Genomic DNA, 7,285 nt, shown 5'->3' on the forward strand with positions numbered 1-7,285 from the left:
AATTTTGAAATATTTGCTATAAAAGTTTTTTGTAAAGAAAATTGTATAGAAAATAATTGAAACAAGATCTTACTAAATACATTCTTAAAATAATGTCAGATTTATCTGATTTAAATTTATTTTTAGATTTCTCTTTATATTTGTAACTGAAACAGCTGCTAAAAATACACATGAAACACTTGCTAAATGATTTGAGAATGTTCCTGTTGTCAAAGGAACATTGTTTAGATATTTGCAACATAGCTTGCTCATTATTAGTAAAGTAACTTATTGTTATTTCTCACTTCAATCATGCTGTTTAAAAGCTTATTAACGTCAATGAGCAGTAAATTTGGCATTTTTCACATGCTGGAAAGATACTTGCTTACATAAAAGTCACTGAATATTGACATTGGTATGAATATTGGCTGAATATTGAATATTGACACTGATTTGACTTTAGAAGTTTATTCTAATAAGTGAAAATCAAAATGATAATTTTGAAATGTTTTTGTTTATTATTTTATTGTAAAAAACAATAATAAAGTTCAATCAAGTCACATGAAATAAAATGCAGAAATCAATTTACTTTTGAAAATTTATATTTGTTTAAAATTTATATAAATTTATTTACAAAATATTTCCTTTTTTAATAGCTTTTACATATGTATATATATTTTGAATTTTGTTTGAATCTTTGTTTGTTTTGGACAATTTAATCTACTAACCTCAAATTATATAAAGATCAGCTATCATTTATTTTTAGGAATAACATAAATTTTAATAATTTCAACGTTATGAATTGAATTTTGGAGATAACATCACTATCCTAAATGTAAATGCAAAGTATGGAAAATAACCGGATTTCCATGTAAACGTTTTTTTGCTGTGTTTAGAAAGTTTCCTGCATGGAATTTTAATCGCTTGTCTACAATATATATAAACGGCCCGTTTATGATTTTAGACAAGAATGTTAATCCACTTGTTTGTAATCAGGCAGTAGCAAACCAAGATGAATTAGATGAAGCGATCAAAACACTCAACAAAATAATGAACAAATGTCATCAATATGAATTTTTAAATCTGCTACAGTTTACAAATAGTTATATACACAACAAAGCTGCAATGTGCAGGGAGTTATTGCGTGATATTGTAGACAAAACATATCTTGATTGCTAATATATAAATATGATTCTTGATTGGTTGATGAATCTTCATTGCTAATGCTGTGTAAGCTGTTAATAAAATGCTGGCAATTATTTCAAATATCCATTAACACCAGATATCGATTGGTATCCAGTTAGTGATATTATTGCCGCGTTACATGAGCCTGAACTCAAAAATACAAGAGGGTTTTACTTCTATCTTATAAAATTAAAATTTATTTTATTATTTTTATAAAAAATTTATTTATTTATATCATGTATAAAGTGTTGCATATATATATATATGTAAATATATATACATATATATATATATACAGCCCTTGGAATTAAAAAAATGAGGTCGGCAATATTTTGCCAACCTCAAACACTTCAAGGTTGGCAGTTATATATAGATATATAGGTATATATATATATATATATATATATATATATATATATATATATATATATATATATATATATATATATATATAAACACACACACACACAGAGGCTATTCTTGGAAAAAAATTTGGGCGGCGGTTACCCCTGTCCCAAAGAAATTTAGAGGAAAATCAGTGGGGTTTTTTTTTGCAAAAAAAAACAATATTTGCCTATAACAAAAAAAAAGGTCCTCAAATTTTAACTGCGCCCAAATACGGTTGAAAACGATCTAGAATAGCCCCTGATATATATATATATGTATATATATATATATATATATATATATATATATATATATATATATATATATATATATATATATATATATATATAGATATATAGGTATATAATATTTTAAAAACCTAATAAAGTTTTTTTGGATTTTTATTGGAAAGTCACACAACAGATAAATATTTGTGCTTACTTTTGCTTTGACAGGTAAATATACGTAATATTTTTGTTCAGAAAAAAATTATAGTTCAGTTCATTTTATTCAGTTGGCAAGAATTCAAATTCTAGTTTTTATTCAGTTCAATTTTTGTTTGTCCTGAAAAAACTTAAAAATATTCTCCCATTTGAAATAAAAGAAAATCTGATAGACTCTTGAATGGTATTATTAATTGTATTTTTGAATATTAATTGAATTTAGTGGTACTCATACAACTTGCAAGCTCATTTAGACTAGATAAGAATATATTTTTAAGAAAACTTACATATCGAATGATGCTGATACATTTGATTTCTTCCATTTGTATTAAAATGTGTTTTACTGTATATAAAATTACTTGTATTTAAAAATACAGCAAAAACTTCAAAGTTTTGAGTTACAGTAAAAATGTTCTGCTAGGTCGTTAATGAATATTACAAACAAAAGAGTTGAAGAGTTGAACAGATTCTATCTGTTGACGAGCCTCGCACTCCTTCTTCATCTATTAGGCTAGCGCAGATGTATTTTTAATATATTGTTTCCGGTTTAGGATTTTGAACGCTGGATCTTCTTGACTCAATGCATGGGTTTTGCTTGTGTCTCAGTTTTTATGTCTAGGCAACTCATTCTATTATCTCCTAATGAGGGTACAGCTCTAAAACTAAATTTTAGGGTTCTGAGACCAGCTGGTAGTCAGATTTTGCTAACTCTGTGGTAGCTTTCAGAGAGGCTTATTCCATCAACAGCTGAAAAATATCAGAGTACTAACAGTACCATGTTGTGCATAGATGGTGTCCCTGTTCGTACTTTTGGTTTGCATTGTTGAGGTCACATTTGAAGCCCTTTGTCACGGCTTAAGGTTTATTAATAGTAATGAGGCTATTGCTTAGACTATTAAATAGTGAGTCAAGTTCTTTAAAAAATTTAAAATGGCTAAAGTACCAAAAACTATAAAACACAAAAGCCATGGTCATTACCAAGTATTCTAAACCTATCATTCACTAATATTTGTGGTATTCGAAGTAACTTTTCTTCTGTTGAGTCTTATCTCTTGCAAAGTTCACCAGATGTACTACTTTTTGTGAGACTAATTTGAGTTCAGCTGTCTCATCTTGTTATCCTAGTGTTGATGGTTATCTTCTTTTAATTCGTAAAACTCCAATAGTCACAAGCTTGGTCTGGGCATTTACATTCCTAAGAATTCACCCATTTGTTGGGAAACTAGGTTTGAATCAACAGACTATTCTTTTATGTGCTTTTGTTTAGCATTACTTCACGCTATTGCCTTTCTCTTTGTTCTATATCACTCTCCTTCATCTTAAAACTGTACTCTTTTTGATGCTATTTCTGATCAAATTGACCAAGCCCTCTCTTTTTATCTATCAGCCAATGTTGTTGTTGTCGGTGACTTTAATGCTTATCACACTTAATGCCTTGGCTCTAGTGTTAGTGACTTTAAGCTGGCATAAAGGCCCTCAACTTTTGCCTTTCTAAATCTCTAACCCAAATAGTCAACTTTCCAACTCGCTTTCCAGACAACCCGAATCATTTACCTTCTCTATTTGACTTATGGCTTATTTCTGATCCTATTCAGTTCTCAGTTTCTCCACATTCACCCTTAGGTGCTTCTGATCATGGTTTGATCTCTCTAAAACTATCATCTCATTCTTCTTCATCATCAAAATTCCCCTATCATTGTACCTCTTACAACTACCTTAAAGCTGACAGGGACTTTCCTTGATTTTCTTTGTGATGGCACTTGGGTATAAATCTTTCATCATCATGTTGATAAATAGGTTTCTTACATAACTTCGTAGATTCAGGCAGGCATGTAGTCTTTTATTCCCTCTCGACGATTCCAAGTCAAGCCTCACTCTTCTCCATGGTTTTCCTTACATTGTGCTGCTGCTATTTCCAATCGAAACCGTTACTTCCACATCCATCAGAAAAATTAATTCTCCAGAAAACAGACGTCTGTTTACTATTGCTAGAAACCATTGTAAAAAGGTTTTGTCTAACGCCAAAGCCCGCTATTCTCAAGTCATGAAATCTCATATTTCATCACAAAAATTAGGCTCTTGTGACTTGAGAATCTTTAACAGCATCAATGATAAAGGCAAATCTGTTATTCCACCTCTCTTGTATTGTTCAGATTTTGTCACCTCACCTAAAAACAAAGTTGAATTGTTTGCTAAGATCTCATCAATATCACCTCTTGATTCCACTAGTTACGTTCTACCTGATTTAGCCATCAAACAGGTTGATCCATTGCTTGACATTCATATCTCTCTATCGCTTCTGTATCTAAAGTGATTTCCTGCTTAGACTCTTTTACAGCTTGTGGTCCAGACAACATACCTGTTCTAGTCTTGCAAAAGTGTACTAGAGAGCTGTCATCTATACTTTCAAATCTATTTAACAAGTGCTTATCAGAGCCTTTTTTTCTGGCATGCTAGAAAGTGGCATCTGTTATCCCTGTTTTCAAAAATTCTGGAGAGTGATCTGATTTGTCTAACTACCGTCCCATTAGTCTTCTTCCAACCTTAAGCAAGGTTTTAAAATCCTTAATTAACAAACACTTAATCTCTCATCTCAAATCTAATAACTTACTTTCTGATCATTAATATAGATTTCGATCTTCTTGTTCTACAGCTGATTTGCTAACAGTAATAACCGATAGGTTTTATTGTGCATCAGATAAATATGGAGAGGTTAAGGTCATTGCTCTTGACATTTCTATAGCTTTTGATAAAGTTTGGCATGCTAGTCTTCTCCATAGGCTTTCTTCTTACAGTGTATTTGCTAACATCTTTAAGATGATTGAATCCTTCCTTTCCAATCGTAGTATAAAAGTTGTCCTCGATGTTGTTCGCTGATGATACTACCATTTGTTCTTGTCATGATAAGAAGCCAACACTCTCTGATTGCTTGGAGGGGGTATTTGAGCTTGAAAAGGATCTCACTTCTGCTACAGCATGGGGCACACAGTGGCTGGTGAACTTTAATTCAGATAAAGCCCAATTTTTTCCAGCCAATCATTACTGCAATAATTTAGATCTTCCTATATTTATGAACAGTAATGTACTCGATGAGTCATCTACCCTTTATCTTCTAGGATTAACTCTTATTTTTGACCTTTCTTGGTTGAAACTTTATATCAAATCCATTGCAAAATTACCATCTGCTAAGGTTGCATCTCTTTATCGTGCTTGACACTTTCTGACTCTGGATTTTATTCTTCATCTCTATGAATCTCAAATCCGTTCTTGTATGGAATACTGTTGCCATATCTGATGCCGATCTTCTAATGATGCCCTTTCTCTTTTAGACAAGGTGCAAAATTTCATTGTAAACATAGCTAGACCTGCTCTTGCAGCCAACCTCCAACCATTATCACATTGTTGTATTGTTGTTTCTCTTTCTCTTTTCTGCAAATATTATAATGAGCACTGCTCTAAAGAGCTAGCATCTCTTGTGTCATCTACTCTAATTCATACTCATATTACTTGTCATTCAATTAAGTCCTTTTACTGCGACTGTTCCTAAGTGCTTTAAAAACTCTTTCATCTAATTTTTTTCCTCAAACATTAGTTCTTTGAAATTCGCTTCCTTCATCTTGCTTTCCTGAATCTTATAATTTGCAATCTTTTAAGTTGTCTGTCCTTCTTTATCTTGCTCTACAAACTTTATCTTTCCTCTTTAACTTCCATAATTTAACTTCCTTTCTTCCTTCCGTACATAACAAGCTTGTTTGTTATAAAAACTTTGTTAAATAAGTTTATTGACTTTTTTTTGCATAAATATTTTTTTATAATTTCCTATAAATATATTCCCGTATAATAATCACACTAAAAAGATCTACTCTTAATAAACTAAAAAGACACATTTTAATATTTCATTTGAAGATGAAATTTTTTGTAGATTTAATTTTGTTGGTTTCAATTAAGCTTTTCAAAACCCAAGGTATGACAATTAAAATCAATTTTTTATATTTACAAAACAAAACCATGAAGTAAAAATGTTACAACTTATCAAAGACCATAATTAAACCTCCTTTCTTCCTTCCTTTTAAACTTCTCTGAAGACAACAACTTGTACAAGGTGAAATATCTCTCCACTCAGAGACTATTTCACCTTGTACAAGTTGTTGTCTTCTATCTTTAAGATAAGCTTGAATCCATTTTAGCAGCTTACCAGTGATCCCATACCCTTTCAATTTATGTATCAATCTGCTATGAGGTAATGTATCTAAAGCCTTAACAAAATCCAAGTAAATGATATCTACTGGGTAACTAAGGCAAAGTTGATATGAGATATAATTTAAAATTTCAAGAAGATTCGTGCTGCATGACTTATTCTTGACAAATTCATGTTAAAAAGGTGAAAAGAAAGTTATTTTTAACCATTTGTTTCATAACAAACTATGTTTTCTACTACTATGCTTTCTAATATTTTGCACAATACCGAAGTGAGACAGGTATATCGTTTTTGGGTTGTACCTTATTTTCAATTTTTAAAAATTGGAGTAACATTATTGACCTCCATTGAATTGGTAGATAACCACACTCTAATGTACACATACATTTGTTTTTGATTTTGGTAATATTTGTTTTATAATGTTTTTTAAAAGTGAACATCAAAAGTCATTATTTATTCATGAAAATTTTTGTTTTATATGTCTGTTTTTTTCTGATTTTAGCATTTTAGCAAATTTTTAAGTTTTAATGATAAATTATGTGATTTATGATAAATCATTTCTTTAATGATAAATTGTTGTTGATTTTTATTAATTAATCTTTATTGTTTAATGTAAATGTGATTTTACTCCTTTTTTCATTCTGATTTTTGTTTAACAAAAAAATTGTTTTTCTTAACATTTCAAATTTCTCTGTGGTCTTTCATTGCTCAGTCTTGTTCAAGAAACACAGATTTCTTGCATGAAATATAACAAACATAACTTATAAGAAAATAAAATAACTTACATATAACTCTCTAATATTATTACATTATAACTTCTTATTAATATAAAATTTTACAGAGAAATATAGTGATATAAAGATGTGGTGGTGGTCAAATATATGTTGGTGGTCAGATATATGGCAGTAATTTAAAAGTAGTTTAATTGAAATCTTTAATAAATAATATACAATAAAGATAACAAAATAGTAATAATTATAAAAATAAACAATAATGCCAAATATAAAACAAAGAAAAATTTAAATATAGTTTTAATAATAATAGTAAAGAAATAGTTTTTAATGCATTTCAATCAAGGAAAATTACAAACAGT

General features: G+C 29.7%; 1 protein-coding gene across 1 annotated transcript in view; it reads left to right on the top strand.

Annotated features, from left to right (window-relative positions):
• Positions 1-7,285, top strand: part of LOC101239780 (leucine-rich repeat and WD repeat-containing protein 1) — a 70,228-nt gene that overhangs the window by 30,838 nt on the left and 32,105 nt on the right. The window lies entirely within an intron of this gene.

This window comes from Hydra vulgaris, chromosome 10, assembly GCF_038396675.1.
Source record: "Hydra vulgaris chromosome 10, alternate assembly HydraT2T_AEP".
NCBI classification, from domain to species: Eukaryota; Metazoa; Cnidaria; class Hydrozoa; order Anthoathecata; family Hydridae; genus Hydra; species Hydra vulgaris.